The sequence below is a fragment of the Phascolarctos cinereus genome, unplaced genomic scaffold, assembly GCF_003287225.1.
Source record: "Phascolarctos cinereus isolate Bilbo 61053 unplaced genomic scaffold, phaCin_HiC Scaffold_1;HRSCAF=81, whole genome shotgun sequence".
Lineage (NCBI taxonomy): Eukaryota > Metazoa > Chordata > Mammalia > Diprotodontia > Phascolarctidae > Phascolarctos > Phascolarctos cinereus.
In genome coordinates, this window is record NW_027555514.1 from 200,803,351 (window position 1) to 200,817,064 (window position 13,714).

At 34.6% G+C, this 13,714-nt stretch overlaps 1 protein-coding gene across 7 annotated transcripts in view; it reads right to left on the minus strand.

Annotated features, from left to right (window-relative positions):
* Positions 1–13,714, minus strand: part of ARID2 (AT-rich interaction domain 2) — a 221,431-nt gene that overhangs the window by 176,368 nt on the left and 31,349 nt on the right. The window lies entirely within an intron of this gene.

Here is a 13,714-nt window from a genome sequence, read left to right on the forward strand (position 1 = left end):
ATCTCTTCTGAATGGGGAAAGTCAAAACCAAATCAGTTTAACTTCTATTACAAGTACTATCTTTGGAAGTAGAAATAGAAATGGAAAATTTACAAATTGATTCTGGCTACAATCACTACAACCCTTGGTCTCCCTACCCAAACAGCTGTCACATAGTAAACACTTAGCAAATGTTGGTTTCCCCCTTTCCCTCCTCCCTTACACACCAGAAAATCTTGACAACATCTTGAAAACTCCTCCCCTCCTCTTCATCTATACAAATCATTCTCATTTTTCAAGGCATAGGGTCACATTCAAATTATATAAAATCTTGCCCAACTAAAACTCAGCCCAAGGGATCTAGAGGAAATATAGTAGAATGGTGAGAAATAGACAAGGAAACCAGAGAACTAGATTCAAATTCCAGTTCAGAGTTAAGTAACACTGGGCACTCTACTTCACCTCTCTAGTCTTTGTTTCTCACCTCTGTAAAATGACGGTTGTTGAGCTAGATAATTTTCCAATTCTAGAGTCCTCTTCCTTTTTTGAACTCTTGACAATATTTATTAGTGTTTGCATTTGTTCCTTTGCATTTATTAACTACTTTTTACCATTATTTTTTATATGCATGAAGCAAATCAGTAAATCAGTCACAGAGAGAATTGCATGCAGTGTCCCTCACTCCCAGTGTCCCATGGGGAGGCACACAGGGTGGTGACCCAGGATGTACAGTGAACTATGTGATCCAGATGACTGCCAGGGGCTCAAGTTTATGAAGGATTTTGAGAAAAGGAGTCTGCCACATAGCTGGCAAGGAAACTGGATCAAGGAACATGAATTCAAAGGAAGTAAAGGAAGTTCTTGAAAGATTAATCACAAAGGCCTATTCTAACTATGCTCATAGGGCACAAAGAATAGAAGTCCTCAGGATAAAGAAGGTAGAATTATAACTGTATCACATAAGCAAACTTGCAGGAGAGTGTCAGCAACCCTTTCTAAAAGAATTGCAGTTAAGCCTTAAGGATACCAGCGTTGTTTAATAGAAGCCAGATCTGGGAGAGTGGAGCCATAGACTCCTCTGGCTATTTAGAAGATGAACATGCTACAGACAACTCCCCAAATATCAAAATGATAACATAATTCCTAATGTTCTATAGAAAATAATTGTATCTGCATGAGCAAATATAAAATCAAATCCATACCACTATTTCTTAATATTAGGAAGATACTCCTATTCCTCAATTTGTTTTTGATCATGCTAAATTACATTCTCCTGGATCTCTCCAATGTTTCTAGTTAACAGGTGTATGGATACATAAAATACATTTTAAATTGCTCCAAAAAGTTACAGAATATAGACTTTTGAAATATTTTAATTAAAAACTTCCCAATGGATTAAAAGCACATTCCAACACTATGATGTTTAAAAGAAACACACTTAAAACATACAGAGTTCAAGTGAGGGACTGAAGCAAAATATATGATGCATCAACTGAACACAAAAAAGCAGGAGGAACAATTATGGTCTCAGACATGGCATAACAAAAATAAATTTAATTTGAAAAGATAAATGAAGAAACTATATTTTGCTGAAAGACAAAAAAACCATAATTAATTTCAGTATTTAACATCTATGTGTCAAATGGAATAGCACCTAAATATGCAAACGAAAAGCTCAATGAGTTACAACAGAAGCAGAATTAAACTAGAATAGTTGGGAATATCAACATACTGCTTTCAGACCTAGACAAATCTAACTAAAAAGTAAACAAGAAGTAAAGGACCTGAACAGAATTTTAGAAAGTTAGTTAGGATAGATCTTTGGTGATTATTGAATGGGAAAGAGCATAAGTATTTCTCAGCTGAGCATGGCAACTTTGGAAAAATTAACCACAGATTAAAAGTCTCAAAAATAAATACAGAAAAGTACTTACAGTAAATATGTTGCCTACTGACCACAATACAATTAAAATTATAGTCAATAAAGGGCCACTAAAGAACTGATTAAAAATCAACAAGGAGACTAAATAAATTAATACTAAGGAATAGGTAGGTCAAAAAAACAAAACACAGAAATAACAAAAAACTTCATTAAAGATGATGACAATAATGGAACAAAATATCAAAATATGGGGGATGAAGCTAAAGCCATTCTTAAGAGGAATTATTCATTTTTAAAACTTTTATCAACAAAAGACAAAAAGTATAGATCAATGGGTTGATCATACAACTAAAAAATAACCAGAAACCAAAAAAAGTTTAAATCCGAATTAAATGCCAAAAGAAAAATCCTGAAAAGCAAGGAAGAAGTTAACAAAATTAAAAGCAAAAAAAAAAGAAAAGGCTAAATAAACCAGGAATTAGTCTCCAAAATGAAAATATAAGACATAAACCATGAGTTAATTTGACAAAGGTAAAACTAAATTAGCAATTTCAAAAAAAAACACCTTCATAGCAAATAATAAAAGAGAGCATCAGAAACTATTTTGTCCAACTACATGCCAATAAAACCAAGAACTTAAATAAAATAGATGAATATTTACAAAAATATAAAATACTCTCACAGAACAAAAAATAGAAAATTTAAAGAACCCAATTTCAGAGGAAAAAAAATTGAACAAACCATAAGGGAAATCCCAAAGGAAAAAAACCCTGAAATAAATAAATCTAAAAGTACATTCTATCAACCATTCAAAGAACAATTGATCTTAATATTGCATAAATTCTTTAAAACAAAAACAGCAAAACCAATCCTACCAAATTTGTTCTGTGATAAAAATATGATCTTTACACCTAAACCAGTAAGAGCCAAAACAAAGAAAACTATAAATCCAATATCCCTGATGAATACTGACAAAAAATATAAATGAAACATTAGGAAAAAGTTTACAGCAACATATCACAAATATTGTACACTATGACCATGTTAGATTTATACCAAGAAAAAAAAGGTTGATTTAATATTAGACATCTACAACACTATAAGCACTTAGAAAATTATAAACATAGCTATATTAAACTAGCAAAAATCATATGACTACACTGATACAGAAAAGGCTTGACAAAATTTATATTAAGTGTATCACTTTATATTAACATATATTAACATTTATGTTAAATTTATCAATTACATTAATTTATATTAATTCAATTTATCAATTTATATTGTCAATTTATATTAACTTTTTATATTTATATTAGAAACTACAGACAAGGTAAAATGAACTTAATATGGTAAATAACATTTATATAAAACTAAGAGCCAGTGTTATATATACAACTGGAATAAATGAGTCCCTTGCAATAAAATCAGAAGTAAAGCGAAGATACTCATAGTTACCACCACTATTTAAGATAAGCCCTAGAAATGTTACCTATCAGAAGAAAATGAAGGAATAAGCATAAACAACCAAAAAAATTCCTGTTCCTGATAGTCACTGGTGAATTCTATTAAATTCTTAAAGAAACAGTATTATTATTCTCAAATAATTATTCTCAAAAATTGAAAAAGACAGCCTTAAGAATCTTTTTATGGGACAAATACTGCCCTAATAATACCTAAACCAGGGAAAGATAAAATAAAGAAAACTATAGGTCAATATCATTCATTCATGAATACTGATTCAAAAATTTTAAACAAAATCCTATCAAATAACTACAACTATTTATCCAAGAAATTATTCATTATGATCAAGTAGCACTTATACTAGAGACACAAGGAAGATTCAATATTAGAACTACAATCAACATACTCACTTTTAAAACCCAAAACATCTAAAACCACATGGCCATTTCAATAGATGCAGGAAAAGCTTTCCACAAAGTACAACATCCTTTTATGTAAAATATCATAAAAAGCATCTATCCAAAATCAAAAGCAAATATCATATGCAATGGGGATACACTAGAAGCTTTTCCAATAAGTACAAGAGTGAAGCAAGGATATCCACTTTCCCTACTATATAGTTCTGGATATACAGTTCTTGATATAGTTCTGGAAATGCTAATAACAAGAAACACAAGAAAATAATAATAAGACAAGAAAAAAAAATGAAAGGAATTTAACTTGATAAAGAAGATGTAAAAACGATCCCTGTTTGGTCACAATATGATGGTTTTACTTGGAGAATCATGGAAAATCCTCAAAGACACTAACTGAGACAATTAATAGCTTCAGCAAACATGCAGATTACAAAATAAATCCTCAAAAATCACCTATATAATAGCAAAATACAAGAAGCAATAACAGAAAAGGAAATCCCATTTCAAATAACCAAAAAAGGTATTAAATATCTGAAGATCATCCTACCAAAGCACACAAAAGACTTGCATAGATTCAATTACAAAATACTCATTAAAGAAATAAATATCAATTTAAATAGATGGAAGAATATTGTTCATGGCTAGGCTGTGACAATATAATAAAAACAACAATGCTACCAAATATACTTTAAATGTTATACCAATCAAATTACCAAGGGAATACTTTACAATACTTGATAAAATAATGACAAAAATCATTTGGAAAAACAAAAGCTCTAGAACATCAAGGGAAATGTTGATAAAGGGGAACAGCACTTCTACACCTCAAACTATATCAAAACCATCTGGTACTGATTACAGAATAAAGAGACAAATCTATAAAACAGACAAGACAAGGGAGATTCAGAAACAACAGAATTCAATAACTGATTATTTGATGAAGGAGATAACCTAAGTTACTTAGGGAAAAAACTCCCTATTTAATAAAAATGGCTAGGCAAACTAGAAAGCAGCCTCGCAGAAATTAGGCCTAGATCAACACCTTCTATCATATTCCGTAATACATTCCAAGTGGGCGTGCAAACTTAATATTAAAAGATCATACTATAAAAAAATTAGAAGAGAAACAGGTCATATACCTCTCACAACCATGGGTAGGAGATGTATTCTCAACCAAACAAGAAACAATTATAATTAAACAAGAAAGTAATTACAAAAGATAAAATACGTAACTGATTCCTTGAAACTAAAAAACTTCTACACAGATGTTAATGTATACAGGATAAGAAGGGAAGTGTTAAATGGGGGGAAAAGATCTTAGTATTAAATATAAATAAGGTTTGAGATCCAAGATATATAAGCAATTAATAAGTATACATCTAAAACTAAAAGACATTCCCTAATAAATAAAAGGTCAAAGGATATGAACAGTTTTCAAAAGAACTACAAAATATTCACAACCACATGAAAAAAGTACTCCAAATCACTAATAAAAAGGGAAATGTAAATCAAAACAACTTGGAGGTTTTACCTCATATCCTGCAAACTATAAAAATGACAAAAAATTTCCAAATGATAAAAATGCAAAAATGGCAACAATGCTGAAGGATTGTGGAAGGATAGGCACATTAATACATTATTGGTGGAGCTGTGAAATAGTACAATCATTTTGGAAAGCAATTTGTAATTATGCAAATATAGTGACTAAAATGCCCCATACCCAATGAACCAGAGATTCCATTACTGGACCTAGACCCTAAGGAAGACATCAATAAGAAGAAATTCCCCATATATTCCAAAATATTTATAACACAACTTTTTGTGATGGAGAAGAACTAGAAACAAAGTAGATGTCCATCAACTGGGAAAAGGCTGAATAAATTGTGGCACGTGAAGGTAAAGGAATATCACTGTGCTACAGCACAGAAATGATATATATCATGCATTACAGAGAAGCATGGAACGATCTATACAAACTGATGCAGAGAGAAATAATCAGAACCAAGAAAACAGTAACACAGTAACTTTAACAACATAAATGGAAAGAATAGCTGCACACCAAAAATCAAAAGTAAATGCAACAAAATTATAAAGATCCAGAAGGACTCCAATGAAGAGATATGAGAAGACATCCCCAATATACATCTTCATGAAGATAAGAGGTCCACAGGTATTATACACTGCACTTTAAAAAAAATTTTTTTCAATGTATCTATCAGGGTTTTTTTCCTCTTTAAAAAAATACTATTTGTCACATGGGAGGGGCATATGTCATATGTTCTTTGGGAGGGGCAAGGGAGAGATACTTGGGATAACTGGTGATGTAAGAAACATCTATGGACTAAATAAGGACAAAATGTTTACCTTCTACGTACATAAAATGTAAAACCTATGTCTAAGATCGTTATTAGTAATTAAATAGCTCATAAGAAAGACTGGGGTAGATCTGGGTATGACATGACTTCAAACAGTAAAACTGTTCAAGAACAGCTAAATTATCTTTTAAAAACGATGTGCTAGAGGAAAAACCAATACAGAGGAATTAGATGGGGGATAGAGGCTGTTAGTTGTGGAAAACTACTTTCATTGGAAATGGGAGGGAAAAATACATATACAGTTAGAAGAATATAAAAGTCATTATAAAGAAATAAAACTCTAAGGGGATAAAGGAGGGATCTTTAGATGGGAGAGTGAGGGAATAGGTTAAGAGGGGGATATAGAAGGAGGTTTAGATTTAGGGGAATGAGAGGATAAGGAAGGGAGATTTAGAGGGGAGGGGGACAGAATAGGTCAAAGGAGTGTACAAAAGGGTGTTTAGATTTAGGTAAATGGGAGGATAAGGGAGGGATTGCTGGAGTAGTGGTAGGTTAAGTAATAGGAGGGTAAGGTAGCAGGTATAAGTAAAGTAGAGGAATTAGGAAAGATAGGAAAAAAGAGAAATTCAAAAACATAAAAACAAAGATTAGGAGGATATGTCTATATATGTATGTATACATGTACGTATATATCAATACTTATATATAAATATATCCATGCTCAATTGTAGCCTTGGGGCGGTGGGTAGGGGAGAGGAAGGGGGGAAAAGAACAAAGTAAAAAGTGTACAACAGAGAACAAAAGAAAATTTACAAGAGAGCAAAGATGGACATTTTTCAATATAATCCACAGTATTTAATATATAAGCTTCCTTGAAATCATATCTGAATCCTCTCCTATGTTCTGCTGTGCACATGACATGTTTTTTCTTTTCTTATTTTATATTTTAGTATTTAAGTTTATAATGTTTCTTTCTCCTTTCTTATTATGTATTTGTTTTAACATTTGCATAAAATTTATTTTGAAATTCTAGAAATGCAAATTGAAGTAACTCTAAGATTCTACTTCACATCCATGTGATTGGCAAAGTCTACAAAAAAAGAAAATGACAAATATTGGAAGGACTGTGGGAAAACAAGCACACTAATACACAGCAATGAAGTTATAAATTGGTACCACTATTCTGGAAATCAATTTGAAACAATGCTCCAAAAGGTAAAAAATGATGCATACCCTTTGACCCAGCAGTACCATTAATAATAAATTCATCTGGGGGCAGCTAGGTGGCGCAGTAGATAGAGCACCAGCCCTGAAGTCAGGAGGACCTGAGTTCAAATCTGACCTCAGACACATAACACATACTAGCTGTGTGACTCTGGGCAAGTCACTTAACCCCAATTGTCTCACCAAAAAAGAGAGAGAGAGAGAGAGAGAGAGAGAGAGAGAGAGACATTCTCCAAAGAGATTAAAGAAAGAGGTAAAGATCCTTTACGTGCAAAAATATTCATAGCAACTCAAAACTAAGAGCATTCATCAAATGGGAAACAGCTTAACAAATTATTAAATTATTAACATAATGAAATACTATTGTGCTGTAAAATGGTGAAAGATAACAGTTTCAGAGAAATCTGGGGAAAACATATTAACTGGTGCAAAGTGAATTGAGCAGAAGCAGGAATACAATTTATCCCATCAATGTCAACAGTGTAAAAACTAACAGCTCTAAAAGACTTAAGAACTCTGATCAATGCAATGATTCCATACAACGAAGAATGCCACTCATCTCCTAATAGAGAGGAGGCAGAATAAAACATTTTTGGACAAGGCCAATATGGGAATTTGTTTTGCTTATTACAAAGTTTTGTTTTCCTTTTATTTCCCCAGGTGTTGGGGAGGGGGAAGAGAAAGGAAGGAGAAAAATATTTGACTATTGAAAAAAACTAACTTCTAGTGTGAAAACTAACTTCTAGGCATATTTCCAGCACAAAAAGTAGCCAGACAGGAAAAAAGTCCTTATTAAAAGCAGTAATACTGCTCATATGGGCTACTAAGTGGCTCAATGGACAGAGTACCAGGCCTGGAGTCAGAAAGACCAGAGTTCAAATTTGGTCTCAGACTCTTACTAGCTATATGACCCTGGGCAAGTTACTTAACCACTATTTGCCTCAGTTTCCTCATCTGCAAAATAGGGATAAAAGCACCTACCTCTCAGGATTGTTGTGAGGATAAAATGAGATAACTGTAAAGCACTTAGCACAGTGACTGGCACACAGTAAGTGTAAGTATGGCACATAGTATATAAATGTTAAGTTAGTATTATAAGTGGTAGGATAGTATTTTACTATGTTTTTAAACGTGTGGAATTTTAAGTTGTATATATTTTTCCAGCTAATTCAAATTCATATTTAAAGATCACAGTGTGTAGCAAGGAAAATGTAATATATATGCATTTCTATATATGTACTTTAAGGGAACAATAATTAACACACTCATAAAATTTTTGAGTTTCTCAAAGTACTGTGTATGCATGTACATATGTATGCACGTATGTATGTATGTATGTATGTATGTATGTATGTATGTATGTATGTATGTGTATGTATGTATATCATCTCATTTGATCCTCCCAGCAGCCCCGTGAAGTAGATGTTATTTTTATCCCAATTTTATGGAGAGGGAAACCAGGCTAAGAAGTTAAATGACTCCCCCAGGGTCAAACAGCTACTAAGTATCTGAGGCAGGATTCAAAGTCAAGTCGTCCTGACTCCACAGTCAGCACTCCACCTAATACATCCATCTGGCTGAACACAAAATGCATTAACATACATAGCTACCAATAATGTATGCTAATGGTTCCTCCTGACTAAGGGAGTGCACCAATACTTGGATAATAAACACATTGAGAAATTAGGGGAAAATAAAGGAGAGAAAAAGTTGGACATTGTTGGCAACATTTTTTTTCTAAGGATTTCTCTCACAGAAATTTTCATCCCAAAACAGTGCTTTAACGAAAATTAATTTTCAAAACGGTAGAAGACACAAGAAATATTTTTAAGCTAAGGACTACTCCTGTCCAGAGACACAGGTGGCTAATCTCCCTCTACCCCTTTCCCTCTGCTTGCCTAATTTGGCTACTAAGGAAAACAAGTAGAAGCAGTATTGTTTAGTAAAAGGGAACTAACATTGTTTAGAGAATGTAATTATGAGATTTAGGGATTCTCATTCAATTTTATAAGTGGTTCTTTTGTAAAAAAAAAATCGAAAAGTCATCACTGAGGGAGTAAGGTGTGATTTGGAACAGATAAGCTAGGCAATGTGATGTAACACATAAAAGGAAGCTGAAAAAAGGGGAAGGGAGATGGTAAAGTCTAGAGTATTAGGAATGGAATCAAGAGGAATGAAGACATAGCTGGCCTGGGCATTTTCCTTAACATGTAGGTTCTGGGAGGAACCAACCAATCAGAAGAGAGGGACACAGGAGCAGCATACTTCCGGTGTGAAAAGAATGAACTTGTAAACTAGGAGATTTCTGTGCCATGATAGAGAAAGTATGGAGAGTCAGGAGTTGCGCCTAGAGAAGAATGAAGCCATGGCTGGGCTGCCCAGGGTGGGGGGTGGGGGGCTTTTCTTAAAACAAGTTCTAGAAGAAACTAGTTAATCAAATGAAAGGGGGTAGAATTTACATTAATAACCTAGGAGAGCAATTTTAGTTTAATGTGGGGGTCAGAAGTCAGTTTATACAAGATCAAAAGTAGAGGTAGCAAATAGTCAATTCTTTCTAGGAGCCTGGCAATGAAAGGTTGGGGAGATGGGATAACATGGCAGAGTCAAATAAAGGTTTTTTTAAAGACTGGGTAGCCCTGAACATGTTTGTTTGAAAGCAGCAGGGAAAGAGTAAGGATAAAGGTGAAAAAAAGGAAGGGAATGATAAGGAAAACAATTAGAGGGGATTAGTTACCTTTTTGAGAAGAGGAGCTCCCTCTTGATATCAGAAAGAAAGGAGGAGATGAGAGAAGGTGTGGAGGTGTTTTGGGTAGGGAGAGGTAGAGATGAGAAAACTCAAGATCAAGCTTTGATTTTCTCAATACATAAAAGGCAAGGAATTTGTTCACTGAGAAAGGGATAGAAGAGTATAAGACTGAAGAGGGAAAGGGGCAGCTACATGGCACAGTGAATAAAACACCAGCCCTGGAGTCAGCAGAACCTGAGTTCAAATCCAGCCTCAGACACTTGACACTTACTAACTGTGTGATCGTGGGCAAGTCACTTAACCCCATTGCCTAGCCAAAAAAAAAAAAGATGCCAATTATTAAAAAAAAAAAAGACTGAAGGGGGAAAGATATGGTGGGAAACAGTAGTTGTGGAGAGTAGAGTATGATAGAGAATCAAAGAATAAAATGATTACTGTGCAACAGCGAGAGATCATATGCGCTAAGATAATATTAATTTCCAGCAGCCCATGAAGTGACTGGCTTATTTCACCAATGTCTAGAAGCTCAGCAATAAGGTAAATGTCAGAAATAGTTTGAGGTTGAGAACTACCAGGGAGGAGATGAACCACAGTAGGACAGAGAAACAAAGGAGCCAAGGATAACAATACATAGTTGAATTATTAAATTATATGAACAAAAGTATAAGCTAATTTTTGAAATTGCAGAGTAACCAAATGCAACTAGATACCATTTAGCAGTATCAGTTTTTATAGATAATCCTCAAATCTACCTCCTGACTAGCATCTTCATCTGCATGTTGATTATCTCAGACTAAATGTCCTGCAGCTACCCTGAATTCAACATATTCAAAACTGAACTTGCGATCTTTTCCACTGAAACCCTCTCCTGTCACAAATTTTTCTATTACCGTAAAAGGTACCACCATTCTCCAAGTCATCTAGGCTCACAACCTAGATGTCACCTTCAACTCTTCTCTCTTACCCCCAATATCCAATCTGTTGCGGAGAACTCTTAATTTTACCTTCATAACATCTTTCCCATATACTTGTTCTCTCCTTTGACACTGCCACTATCCAGGAGCAGGCCCTCATCACCTCCAATGAGCTATCAAAATGATATTCCAAAAGCACAAGTCTAACCATTTTACCTCCCTATTTAATAAACTATTGCCAAAATATAAAATCTTCTGTTTGACATTCAATAAAGCCCTTAATAACCTGCATCTCTTTCCCAACCCATTCCACCAAGAACCTTTCTCATCTTCTTTTTTCTTTTTTTGCTTTTTGGTGAGGCAATCGGGGTTAAATGACTTGCCCAGGGTCACACAGCTAGTAAGTGTCAAGCGTGAGGCCAGATTTGAACTCAGATCCTCCTGACTCCAAGGCCAGAGCTCTATCCACTGCGCCACCTAGCTGCCCCCTTTTCTAGTCTTCTTACAACTTACTCACCCATCCACCCCCAACTACTTTGCAATGCAATGACATTGCCCTCTTGGCTGTTCCTCAAATAAGACACTCCATTTATTCAAGCATTTTCTCTGTCCCCCATGCATAAAATGCTCTTCCTCTGCAGCAGGCATTTAATAAATGCTTTTTTGACTGTATTGCCTTTACTAATGATTAATAATAGCTCCAAGCTTTGCAAAGAACTTTCCTCAAACATTTATGAGGTAGATGGTATAAAAATTATTGTCCCATTTTACAGATGAAGAAACGAGGCTACCAAGAGGTTGAATGACTTGCCTAAGGTTACATAATTAATAATGGAATTCAAGATGTGCTAGAGTCCCACTGAGGGATTTAAATGCAAGTCACAACTTACATCTTCTGACTACAAAGTGTTCTACCCATTATACGCCACCTCAGCTGCCTAAATGGTTGGCTACCACACTAGGTGGCACAGATTGCTGGGCCTGGAGTGAGAAAAACTCATCTTCCTGAGTTCAAATCTGGCCTCAGTCACTTACTAGCTGTGTGACCACGGACAAGTCATTTCACTCTGTTTGCCTCAGTTTCTTCATCTGTAAAATGAGCTGGAGAAGGAAATGGCAAACCATTCCAGTATCTTTCCTCAGAAAAACCCAAATGGAGTCACAGAGTCAAACACAACTGAAAAATTATAACTATCTATCAATATAGCTTTCATTCCTTATTACTAAGCAAAACATGTAAGTACAAGGAATTGTGTCAACACGGGACTGCTTCAGAATTGCAGAGTAACCAGATGTAACTAGATACCATTTAGCAGTATACCAATCTGACGAAAATCAATCAACCTCTTTGAAAGCTGAAGGAGCAGACAGCCAAGGTAATAAGTAGCTATGCTGAGATAGCACTAATTTGTCAAATAACAAAACAAAACAAAACAAAGACCAGTAACAGTACCTTTTAATAACAACAATCTTGTAGTAGAGAACTTCTTTCAAGCACACTTTGACAAACACTGTCTACCACTATCTTCCTATTAGGTAAATAAGATAGGTGTTACATTTCTCATTTCACAGAAGCAAATGAGGCAAGTTAAGTGACTTTAAAAACACCACAAAGCTATTTTGTAGCAGAGTTCATAACAATTCAGGCCAGACTTTCAGCACTCTTTCTACTAGACCACACTGAAAAGAACTGAGAAAGTTGCCAACAGTGGTCAGTACTATGGCACTCAGGGTGTTGCAGTGTTAGTACTACAGTACTACTTTTATAGCACTTTTTCCAACTTTACATTCATTCCAGAACTTTCCCAATGCTACAATTCTACTTTCTGATGTTAAGCCCAGCCAAGTCCATAGCACTCATAGTCTCACTAATATCTCCATCCCATAAAAATCTAGGACTCCACTCCTGGCTACCACTCCTGGTGACCTGTTTAAGTAGCCAAAACATATACCATTATTTAACTTCTGCAGTCTCCTTGCCATATCCATGAAGGTATAGCCTTTCCAATGTCCCTTTGTGATCAACCTTCAAATATAAGTTCTTGAGGGCAGGGACTATCTTGCTTACTTTTATATGTTTTCCACAGTGCCTGGCACTGTGCTTAATAAATAATCTATTTACAGTTTAATGTCCTGTAAGATAATGACTCAGTTCTTCACATTTGTCATTTATCTGTTAAATGTGCCATGTTTAATAGAGGAATCAAGGCATTTCTGAAGCTAGAGGGCACTTTAGAAATAATTTAGTCCAACACTTGTCTTATAAAAGAGGAAACTTGGGCACAGTGAGGTTAAATGGTTAGTAGTAGAATTAGGACTAGAACCCAGGGAATCTAACTCAAATCTAGAAGTGTTTTGTAAACTGTAAAGGGCTATTTCATTTTCTACAAATTTTCCAGACTTGCCTTCCTGGGCTACATCATAATTTCACACTTCACCAGTATATACTTCCATCTAAATATAATACATTCTATCCTTAAAACTCTTTGAATGAGAGAGTCAGAGTTATTTAAAATAAATGTGTGACCCACTTTTTTTAAGTTAAATTAACAGAACTGATATTTTACAATATAAATTTTTATAAAATAAGGGATGTCCATATTGGTAGGTTGTTGTTGTTGTTGTTGTTTTTTGTTTTTGTTTTTTTACACTGGGAGATTTGGCTTGGCTATGTTTCAGTCAGAGACTGCCTTGACTGTCTCACAGATGCTAGGTTGCGCAGTGGGTAAACAGAGTGCCAGCCTTGGAGTCAGGAAGACATGAGTTCAAATCCT